We start from the raw sequence: 11,215 nt of genomic DNA on the forward strand, positions 1-11,215 counted from the left end.
ATTATACCTCATTCACTCAGTCCTTAGGATTTTTGGATCTGCAAAGTCATGTGCTCAGGGGACAGGTCATCTGCTATTCTTAGGTGGCATTTGTGCTGCCTTATAGGAGTGGCCAAAAAGACACTGTTCACCCTAACCTCATTCAAATTCCACCTCCTCCACTGGCATGCCTTGTGACCTTGAGCATGTGCCTTAACCTCAGTGTACTTCCTTTGTGCCACCCGTAAAAAAGATATAAAACAACCTATCTTCAGTGGTTGTTAGGATTTAAATAGACGATGATCTAAAGAATTCTTGGCCCCGTGCTTGGCGCAAAAACCATCAGTTCAGGAAATAAGACCCGTCACTGACCAACATGAGTCAGTTACTGCCTATGCTTCAGATCTGTTCCTCCCTCCCATCCTGCAAGCAAGAAGAAATCTCATTCTAGACATGAAGAAATAGAGTCTGGAGATTAAGAAATGTGCCCAAAGTCATTCTGTCTACATTGAAGCTGTGACTCAAATGAAAGTGCCTGAGACCAAGATCAGTTTTCTTTCCAGGAGAGCTCATGTCTCTGTCGTTATGTGGGCAGGGACCTTTGAGCTGTGTAACATTATTTTTTTTTTTTCAAATGCAGGATATATCATTGTATGGGCACAGGATTGCAATTATGCAAAAATTTTGAATTCCTGTGGAAGATGATAAAGAATTAAGCAGGGTAATGGGATTTTAGGGTTTTAGCTCTCTCTGGGATAGTGATTTTGGCAATTGTTTTGGGGAAAATGTTTTCACTGTAAATAAATGTAATTTAGCCTTTGTATAAAAGGTGTATTCTAATAAAGTTAGGGGGGAAGGATCAGGAAGGAGGAGAGGACTGTTGGAAGATGTTAATTCTTTTAATGGTCCCAAAATCATAATATTTTAGGCAGTGTACTTATAACTTTGGCCACGTTTGCTAGGTTTCTTTTGTGCTTATGGATGCTAGAATCTCTTTGTTAAAATCACATTGTTCCATAGGATATGGCCTCTGTGTCCCTAGGGACAAGTAAAAGTCAGGTTTTCCATACCACCCTGGGATGCAATTCAACACAGCACAGAGAGTAAGGTTAAAGAAATTAGTACTTCTTTCAGTCCCAATGTAGTTCCTGCCAAAAGAACAAACCCCTGAAGATAGATTATATCACTTTTACAGGTGACCTGTCCTATCCCAAGAACAGACTTTTCTGACATGATCTATGTAAGACTGTCTACTTCATATAGAGGAGACCTGCTCAAAGTGGTATGCTCTCCACTGGACCGTCACCTCTGGTAAACCCCAGGACCAGTGAGAGAGCTAGAAAATGAGAAGAGGCCACTTTCTCACAATATCCCCTTCTAAGTTAATAACAAAAAGAAATTTCCTTTTTTCTAACATTTCTCAAGGCTAAGGTTCTCCCGTTTTAAATAGTATCTGGCCCAAGACTGAGTTTGACCAGGTCATCATCTTTGCACCCCACTGTTCCTCCACCTCTAGGGGAAGATCCTGCCAGCCTGGTCTTCCCTGTGTCTTGGGGTTTTATCTACTGTAAGCAATTATTTAAAGAACAGGTGCAGCTCAAAAAGAGTAAGCCACAGGGTGGAGGCAGTGTCTCTCCTCACTTAGAGCTCTGCCTGTGCCTACAGTGTGGGAAAACTGTTTTCTTTCACAGAAGGCAGCTTATTCTGTTAAGCAACGCCCTTAACTTCTCCAAAGCGGAGCAGGGCCTTAGCCCTGTGTTTGCATATGAAAATAATCATTGTGTTGATTTCCCGAATACTGCTGGAGCTCTAAAAAGTAGTGCAGGTCTCTCTGGAAGCTTCTTTGCAAATTTTGTCAACAGTAGCATCTCCTTATTGTACTAGTCCTGTCAAGATTTCAGAGCTCTTAGCAGCCCAGTCTCAGGAACTATATTTGCTCTCCTTCCACAAACTGGAGGATGAGGGGAGGTGGAAGGATGGACCTGGGGTTCAGTGTGTTCTAAGCACAGGAACATATAAAATATCTGTATGCTGGAAGCCATAATTCAGACCACCTCAGTGTATTGTTAAAAGCGTTAATATACAGAACATGTCAAAGTTCCTCATTTAAAAATAGGACATGGGTCATAAACAAGCAATTTATGGAAGAAATACAAATGGTCCACAGACAGGTGAATTGATTTTCGTGTCTTTTTGTACTAACATTGTTTAAGAAAACGTAGATAATAATGAGAAATCAGACTGGCAAAAACTAAGGTTAATGAGCTTAATGTGTTTCATCAAGGTGTCAAGGAAACTATTCAAGGAAGTATGAAGTTGAACTTCCTCTGTAGAGGGCAATTTGGTGATTGCTATCAAATTTACAATGTTATTATGAGTTTGAATTTCAAAGCCCGAATTAAATTTCCTTACCCTTCCTCCTTACAAGACAGTTTGGCCTCAAGCCAAGCAAAAGAGGAAAGAGGAGTGGGAAAGAGGTGGGAAAGAGGAAGGGATGGGAAAAGACAGAGGATCTCTTAGCTGACTCCTGGTTACCTGGTCCAGAAGAGGGCAGGCAGCCCTTCTGGTTACCCGGCAGGTCCCTGAACAAACACCAGATGGTAGGGCACCTCCTGCGGCTGGATGCGGGCAGTCTGCAAACCTCTGCATCCTGGAGCAGCTTGCTCAGAGAATTTCCGCAATCATGAGAAGTATTGGAAGCCGGAAACACTGTCCTAGCTGATGGGAGCACTCCCAGGGGAGGGGAGGAGGGAGATGTCCCACCCTCCCCCAACTGTGGAGATGCTCTCCTAATTTCTGCTCCAGTCCTGTGACTGATAATTCTGTCAAAGTATTACAGGTATTAGCTAACCCCCTCGTCTCTCATCACAGCTGGATTCGAGCTGAATGAACTTCCACTGTTTCATTTCAGGAGAAGGTTTTTATAGGATGGATCCAGAAAAGTGGAAATCCCGGGCAAAGTATCCATCAGCCTACACTCAGATGACTTTCTACTTGATCTTTTCATGTTCAAAAGTTCACACTCTAAACAAAGAAACAAAAACAAAACAAAACAAACAAAGCTATTTTCAGTAGCACTCCTGAAGCAGGATGCAAGTGGCGTCATTACAGTGATCTGGGAATGATAAAGGGGCTTCTCGCGGCTTCCCCAACTCCAATCTGCTATAAATGCTTGTCACCTTCAAACCAGCAAATCCATCTTTTAGGATTTGATCTGTAGAAATAATCACATATAAATACAAAAACATGAATGGGGTGGGCATAGTGGCATTGCTTCTAATGTTTAAAAGCAGGAAAATAGTGCCCAGGAATAAAGTGGCTAATTAGATTGTGGCATATCCTAACCATGAACGCAGCCGTTGCAATGCTATTATAAATGTGTATACACATTCAATTCACTGATGTGTGATGTGTAGCAGCTGCACTACACTGGCTTTGGAAATTCTACATTCAGAAAATTATATGCTGAATGTACATACGGTACGTCATAGGTATTATGATTCATTAATATCAAGCAGGAAAAAATAAAGGACCCTTAATATGTGTGTATATATTTCTCCATAGGGAGCTTGACAGATTTCTTCTAGAGAGGGGAATTATAGAGGCAGAGAGAGAAAGTGGAGGAAGATTTTTGCTTTTTATTCTAAATATTTACATAAGTTGAGCTTTTTACAATGTACATGAAAAACTTTTGTAATTAAAAGAAGATGCCAACAAAGTTATTTTTATGTGTTTGGGGAAAGAGATTAAAAATCCCAGATAATGGGACGCCTGGGTGGCTCAGTTGGTTAAGCGGCTGCCTTCGGCTCAGGTCAGGATCCCAGCATCCTGGGATGAGTCCCACATCTGGCTCCTTGCTGAGCAGGGAGCCTGCTTCTCCCTCTGCCTCTGCCTGCCACTCTGTCTGCCTGTGCTAGCTCGCTCTCTCTCCCTCTCTCTGACAAATAAATAAAATCTTTAAAAAAAAAAATCCCAGATAAAAATGTGTCCATGTTGAGGCATAAATCTGAGCTCTCTACCTTGGTGGTTCCCTACCTGTGTACTCTCCATTCTGTATAATGTATTCCCCCCCGCCCCCCGCCCAATCAACAGAGACCAAAATAGAAATATCAGGTGAACACAAAACAAAACCTTAAGGCCACACTGAAGAAGAAAACCTATATGAATCTTGTTCTTATTTTGCTGGGAAGAAAACTAAACATAAAAGAGGAATGAAGAAAAAAGTTAATACATTTGATTTCATGAAAATATAGACCTTCCCAAATGGCAAAATACACAGACGTACAAAGACAAGCTGGGTAAAAGTATTTGCAACACATGGCTAATGGTTAATTTTCTTACTTTACCAAGAACTCTTAGGGGAAACACAAACAAACAAGAATTTAATGGAAAAAATAGATAAACTACACGGACAAGCAGCTCTCTGAAGAGAAAAATAAAACCTATATTCCTTCTGTATGTCTGCTTTGTGCCACTCACTAATCTAAGCAGTGAAGGAAACGTAATTCCTGCTCCCATGTAGCTTACATTCTAGTAAATTTGAGGGGTCTTGACTGCACTTACTGAATTTACATACTCTAATACAGAAATCCCACCAACAGAAACTCCTGTTACAGGTATCTTTGCACAGTTATATAAAGTTGTACATAAGAATTGCCTGAGAGGGCACCTGGGTGGCTCAGTCTTTAAGCGCCTACCTTCAGCTCAGGTCATGATCCCAGGGTTCTGGGATCAAGCCCTACCTCAGGCTGCCTGCTTGGCGGGAAGCCTGCTTCTCCCTGTCCCACTCCCCCTGCTTGTGTTCCTGCTCTCTCTCTCTCTCAAATAAATAAATTAAATATTTTTAAAAAGAAAAAGAATTGCCTTATAAATGTTGCTTACAATGACTGGAATGACTCAAATAGCCTTTAGTAAAGATTGGAATTACAGGGTACACATATACTATGGAATTCTGTAGAGTCTCTAAAACCATGACCTAGTCTTCTATCTAATGACTTGGAATAATGTCCAAGATATTATTAAATTTAAGAATCACACTGCAAGACAGGTTGCCTAGTAGGATTCTGATGTTGTTAAATATGTTTTTAAGAACTAGAAATAACGATAGTTATAATACAGCTGACATTAGTGCGCAAGGTTTCTGAAGGAATACGCATAAGCTGTGAATGTTAGCTGTCACTGGAGGATTTTTCTTTCTAAATTATACAATACCGAATGTTTGATTTTTCACTATTTATTTTTAACTGAAAAAAGGGAGAATTTTTCAACCATTTTGTGTTTTAGGAATTTTTACATGTGGTTGCTTAGAGACACATAACAAATTGAGCTTTACTTCTTGGGGAGTTGGGGGAGTGGTCAGTGGTTTTTCTGCGAGGTAAGGACAAAAGCTTTGATATAAATGGGTGATTATGTACCATTTCCATCAGAACCTTGATTGTGACCATGTTTTGGGTTTCTGTTATTCTCAACCTCAGAATTAAAGGAACTTCTCTATTCCCAAACTGGTAGGAGATTATCACATCACCAAAGGATATTAAAAGAGAGTGACTTATCAAGTAGAGAGATACCACTGGGACACAAAGTTGCTTCTGGAAAGTTCACTAGGAACCACTGCCCATGTTACCTAAGAATTCTCCCAACCTTCTGCCATTGTACCTGAAGGTAAGATCAAGAGACACCAAGTGCAAAGGGGAAGAAAGAAGGCAAGATGGAAGCCACTAGATAAGCTCAAATATGAGCTCGTATTTATTATACTCCTGCCAGATGCTAGGTGATTTTATAGATTATATTGTTTACTACACACAGCAACCCTGTGAGCTGAGATGATGAAGACTCAGAAGAACTATATAATTTGTCCAAGGGCCAGAACTTTTAAATCTCTAACCTAGAATTTGGACCCAGGCTGAACTCCAAGGCTCTCTTTTCACATCTGTGATATTGTGCCTTTCTATTCAAAAGATGAAGGATATGAGAAAATTAATGACCATTATGCTAGAGTGTGAGATTTCATAAAAACTTACAATCTTGGTTAACTGAATGAGAATCCTGTAAAACCTTCATTAGCTTTTTGTGTGTGGGTATCAAGATGTCAACTGACATGGTATGGTGGTCATTTCTAGTTCCCATTGTACCAGTTCCCCAAACCAGAATATCTTCTCCATGGATACATAGACTATAGATTACTGAAACCTTTCTTCATGACCCTAGTCATCATTTCTCATGCCTGAGTATACTCTCTTTCACTCGCTGAACTTGCTTTGGGGGATAGATCCCATTTTTACGGTAATTACAATATCAGAAACATTAACTGTAATGGCATCAGTGTTATCACAAGGAAAGCATGTTCAGCAGCTTCCCAGGAGCCTGCAAGTCCTGGGAAGTCCTTCAGTACTCATTTCGATTCCCCACCCCAAACAGCTTATTCCACTATAAGACATTATGAATACAAGAGAATCAGTATCAGTAATAAAGAGCTCTAGATATAGGAACCACCAGCAACATCTGAAGTAAAGGTAAAATGAAGGATTCAAACCAACAATTGTTTCCTAGAGGTCTAAACTAGTCATCAGTTTTTGTCTTACAATTTTTACAATATGACTTAATTGTATCTCCTGGTAAGCTTCCAAATTTATTTTTCTGCACTTCGGGGCCATATTGGCAGCAGTTTTTCCAAATCCTGCACAGGACTGTTAATTATTGCCAGTATATTAGACACATGGCGAGACACTAACCCAGCAGCTAGCTATCCGAAGTGCTTCAAACATGGTAAATATGGTAAATATAAGTAACTTTAATCTTTATATGGTAAATATAAGTAACTTTAATCTTTATCATCATTTAGTATTATTGCATAAAATCGAGGGTTTCTGAATCTGCCTAAGGGACTGAAGGGAAGCACCTGTAGGGGCCTATTCAGCCAGAGCAGCCCCACCCCGGTTGAACTGCCATTTTGTTGTAAAACTTAAATTGATTTGTCCTCCCTCCCCAAAGGGAACTTAATTAAAAACAAGTCCCAGAAACCAGTCCCAGGTAACAAAGTCCAAGTACAAGGGTGGGTCAGGCCAGGTGGAGACATTCAATCAGTGGGGGCACATACTGTCTCCTAGCTACCAAGGAGTATGGGCCCCGCCCTTTGGGCGCCTTTTGGGCACCAATTCCGAACAAGGTGATAGGCTGGTTCAAATGTCTACTAGGGTAAATTGTAATTCAGTTGGTCACCTAGCAATACTGTGCAGCTTTGTCTGTGTGTTACAATTTCATTGGCCACCCGTGCGTGGCCAGGCCTAACCACATGGCCTTTGCTCTATAAAAGTTAGTCTGGAAAGCTGGGAGGGGTCGTTGTCCACTCTGTAAGGGGTGGCCCCGACCGGTCTGTTTTGACAGTCAGTTTGATTCTTGATGCTTGGTGAGAAATAAAGCTTTGCTTGACTTTCACTTTGTATCAGTCTCGCTCCTTTAATCACAGACCCATTATTGGGGGGACCCAACACACCTAATTTTGTTTTTGCTTAAAGAGAGATGGGAGTAGGCAGGACTTAACTGTAAGTCTCTGTGCTTATCACATGATAAATTCATGCATTTTAACCAAGTCAACTATCGTAGATTGGGATCCACCAAATTTTGTATAGTTGGTAAAAGTTTTACCGGCTATACATCAGGGAGATTCAAATTAAAACCACATTGAGATACCACCTTACACCAGTGAGAATGGCCAAAATTAGCAAGACAGGAAATAACATGTGTTGGAGAGGATGTGGAGAAAGGGGAACCCTCTTACACTGTTGGTGGGAATGCAAGTTGGTGCAGCCACTTTGGAGAACAGTGTGGAGATTCCGCAAGAAATTAAAAATAGAGCTTCCCTATGACCCTACAATTGCACTACTGGGCATTTATCCCAAAGATACAGATGTAGTGAAAAGAAGAGACATCTGTACCCCAATGTTTATAGCAGCAATGGCCACAATCGCCAAACTGTGGAAAGAACCAAGATGCCCTTCAACGGACAAATGGATAAGGAAGATGTGGTCCATATACACGATGGATTATTATGCCTCCATCAGAAAGGATGAATACCCAACTTTTGTGCAACATGGACGGGACTGGAAGAGATTATGCTGAGTGAAATAAGTCAAGCAGAGAGAGTCAAGTATCATATGGTTTCACTTATTTGTGGAGCATAACAAATAACATGGAGGACATGGGGAGATGGAGAGGAGAAAGGAGTTGAGGGAAATTGGAAGGGGAGATGACCCATGAGAGACTATGGACTCTGAAAAACAACCTGAGGGTTTTGAAGGGGCGGGGGGGGGGTGGGAGGTTGAGGAACCAGGTGGTGGGTAATAGGGAGGGCACGTTTTGCATGGAGCACTGGGTGTGGTGCAAAAACAATAAATACCGTTATGCTGAAAAGAAAAATACTCTATTCAGTAGGATCGTTAAGACTACTTTTGTAATAAATTTTTATATGTATATTATTAAGTATATAAAATAGTATATTAACACATACTGTTAAGTACACACAGCAAACTGTCAGAAAAGTCAACTCTAAAATACATTAAAATGTACATAATCTGAAAAAAAAAAGTTTTACTGGCTATAGATTAAAAAGCTGAAAACCACTGAATCTTCCTGGCCCTTTAGAGTTAAGAGTCCCAGCATGGAGAATCTTTCAGACAAAATGTTAATCCACAGGCTGGAAACCCATAAAATTTCAATACTAAGTATTTGGAAGTTGGTCCTAAATTTTATTTAACAGAGGCGATTCATAAATTCATTTGTACATGACTTCAGAAAATGTGCACATGCCTTGCTGTTCAGGGGAACACACTTATTCTGGATCTGGATCTCTCAAGGGTTCACTCATCATTTCCAGGAAGGGACTTGGGAGTCCTCTACTGCTAGCTCTGACTACTTTAATTCTGGGTCTTGCACCTCCCGCTGCTTACTAAGCATTCAGTTCAAAGTGTTGTCAGCATCTGCTGCATGCAGAGTATTTCACAAAAAGCAGGGTCAACAAATCCAGAGCCACATTTTTAATCTTCCACTCTGACCAGCTTTTTCTTTTCACTTACTCCTTTTTATTACTGATAATGCTTTTCCTCTGCCTTCCCACTTTTAAAATCTTAGAGTTTTCCTTGACTTTCTTTTTTTTTTTTTAAGATTTTATTTATTTATTTGACAGAGAGAGAGACACAGAGAGAGGGAGCACAAGCAGGGGTAGTCGGAGAGGGAGAAGCAGGCTCCCCATAGAGAAGGAAGCCTGATTTGGGGCTTGATCCCAGGACCCCAAGATCATAACCTGAGCCAAAGGTAGCTGCCTAATGACTGAGCCACCCAGGCACCCTCTTGATCTCCTACTTTTTCTCCATCTTACCTGAACTTCATCCTTCATGTCCTTAACACAGTCCACATTCAGTCATTAAATATATAACTTGCTTGTTATCTGCCTAGCATCTGCTGTAGGTGCTAGGAATAGTTTGCCAGTGGGGAAAACAGGCAACCATTTTTGCATTCCTGGAGCTTAGTTCCGCAAGAATCTTCAAATGTCTCTTGTTGAGTTCTTCATCTTGATTTCAGTTGAAATGCTTGCCTCTTTTTCTCACTGCCTCTCTGCTACCCCAGGGAGGCAGGAAGGAGCCTGCCTCCCTGACCCTTTACCCCGCTAGAATGAAAGACACATTGGACTCCACCCTCTCTGTCCGTCTTCTGAAAAACAAAAACAGCCCAAGCTGAGATGTCTTCTAAGATCTGTTAATTTCTAAACCTGTAACAGAAAAGTCATTGAGCCAACAGAACCCCAAAGCTTGGTTATCTTCTTGGGGTGGAGGAGGGATATTTACAGCAGGGATTGGGGCGGGGCGGGGGGGGGGGGGCGCGGGATGTAAGAGGTTTCAGGGGATTCCATGGGGGTCTGTGAGAGGATGTAAGTAAGTAAAGTAAGACAAAGTCTTACTAAAGGTTCTCTAACAACACAAGGCAGAGTGTGGCAGCCCCCAAACGAATGAAGGCCTAGGCAGATGTGAGAGGCCTGGTGAAACAGTAACATCTGTGGAGCTCTAAGGAGGGGCTTTGTGTTCATTATCCCATTTCATTGTAACAAACCTGGGAGTTCAATATTACTGAGACAATATGAAGACAACCAAAACAGAAATAAAACCAGATTCATACCTAGGTCTGAGTGAGTCCAGAGCCCAGGCACATACCTTCCATTAGCAGAGGGAAAGGGATCTAATGCTTTTGCTTAGAAATCTCTCATTAACTCTGACACAGATGGGGGAAAAAAAGAGAGAGAGAGAGGGAACAGATAGAACTTAATTCCCAAGTTTCTGGATGTTGATAAAGTAGTGATCTATTTATGTCTTTTTTTTTAAATTTTCAAACTGAACTTTTCCATTACGTTAACATCTCTATTTTTCGTTAGTTGAAACTATGCTCTTATGTCCTTAAAAATAAAAACCCATCCAGGAGTGGCCTAACAAGTACAGAGTCTGATGCAGCATTTGGTGGGCCTTTCTAGTTCCTCTCTTTACAAATACTATTTCACGATGGAGTAAATACTTGCTTTTGGAATTTAGTGGCCTTTCCGGAACTGTGTTCTTTTGGGAGATACTAGTCTGAAGTTAAAGAACAAAGGATTCCTAGACAAGCAAGAAGAATTATAACCCCACCTAAAGTCACACACAATACCTACTAGCATATTCAAGACAACAAGTGTTTAACTTTGGTTAATGGTTAAACAAATTTTAATGAGCTTGCTTTTGTGGGGGAAAGACTCTTTCCTTCAGTATTCTAATTTACTTTTTCTCCATCTCCCTAACCCAGTTACAATAAGAAACAAAATTGCTTTGTATTTGATTCTCTGCATATCCCATTAGAAAACCAAGGGCTGGGATCCTTTCATGAAATCAACCATGAATATAAAAGCTTGGACATGAATGTCATTTAGTTCATGAGAAATATGCCTGGAAAAAAAATTACATGGCAAACTTGCAGGTGACAGGTTTATTATAAAATCACCACCATATTGCTCTTGGAAGCATACAGTTATCAGTCTTACTTAATATTTTATTGTGTAAATAATTAATATTATTTGTCATCATTATAAACTGTGTTTTGGGGCGCCTGGGTGGCTCAGTGGGTTAAGCCGCTGCCTTCGGCTCAGGTCATGATTTCAGGGTCCTGGGATCGAGTCCCGCATCGGGCTCTCTGCTCAGCAGTGAGCCTGCTTCCCTCTCTC

The sequence above is a fragment of the Meles meles genome, chromosome 4, assembly GCF_922984935.1.
Source record: "Meles meles chromosome 4, mMelMel3.1 paternal haplotype, whole genome shotgun sequence".
NCBI classification, from domain to species: domain Eukaryota; kingdom Metazoa; phylum Chordata; class Mammalia; order Carnivora; family Mustelidae; genus Meles; species Meles meles.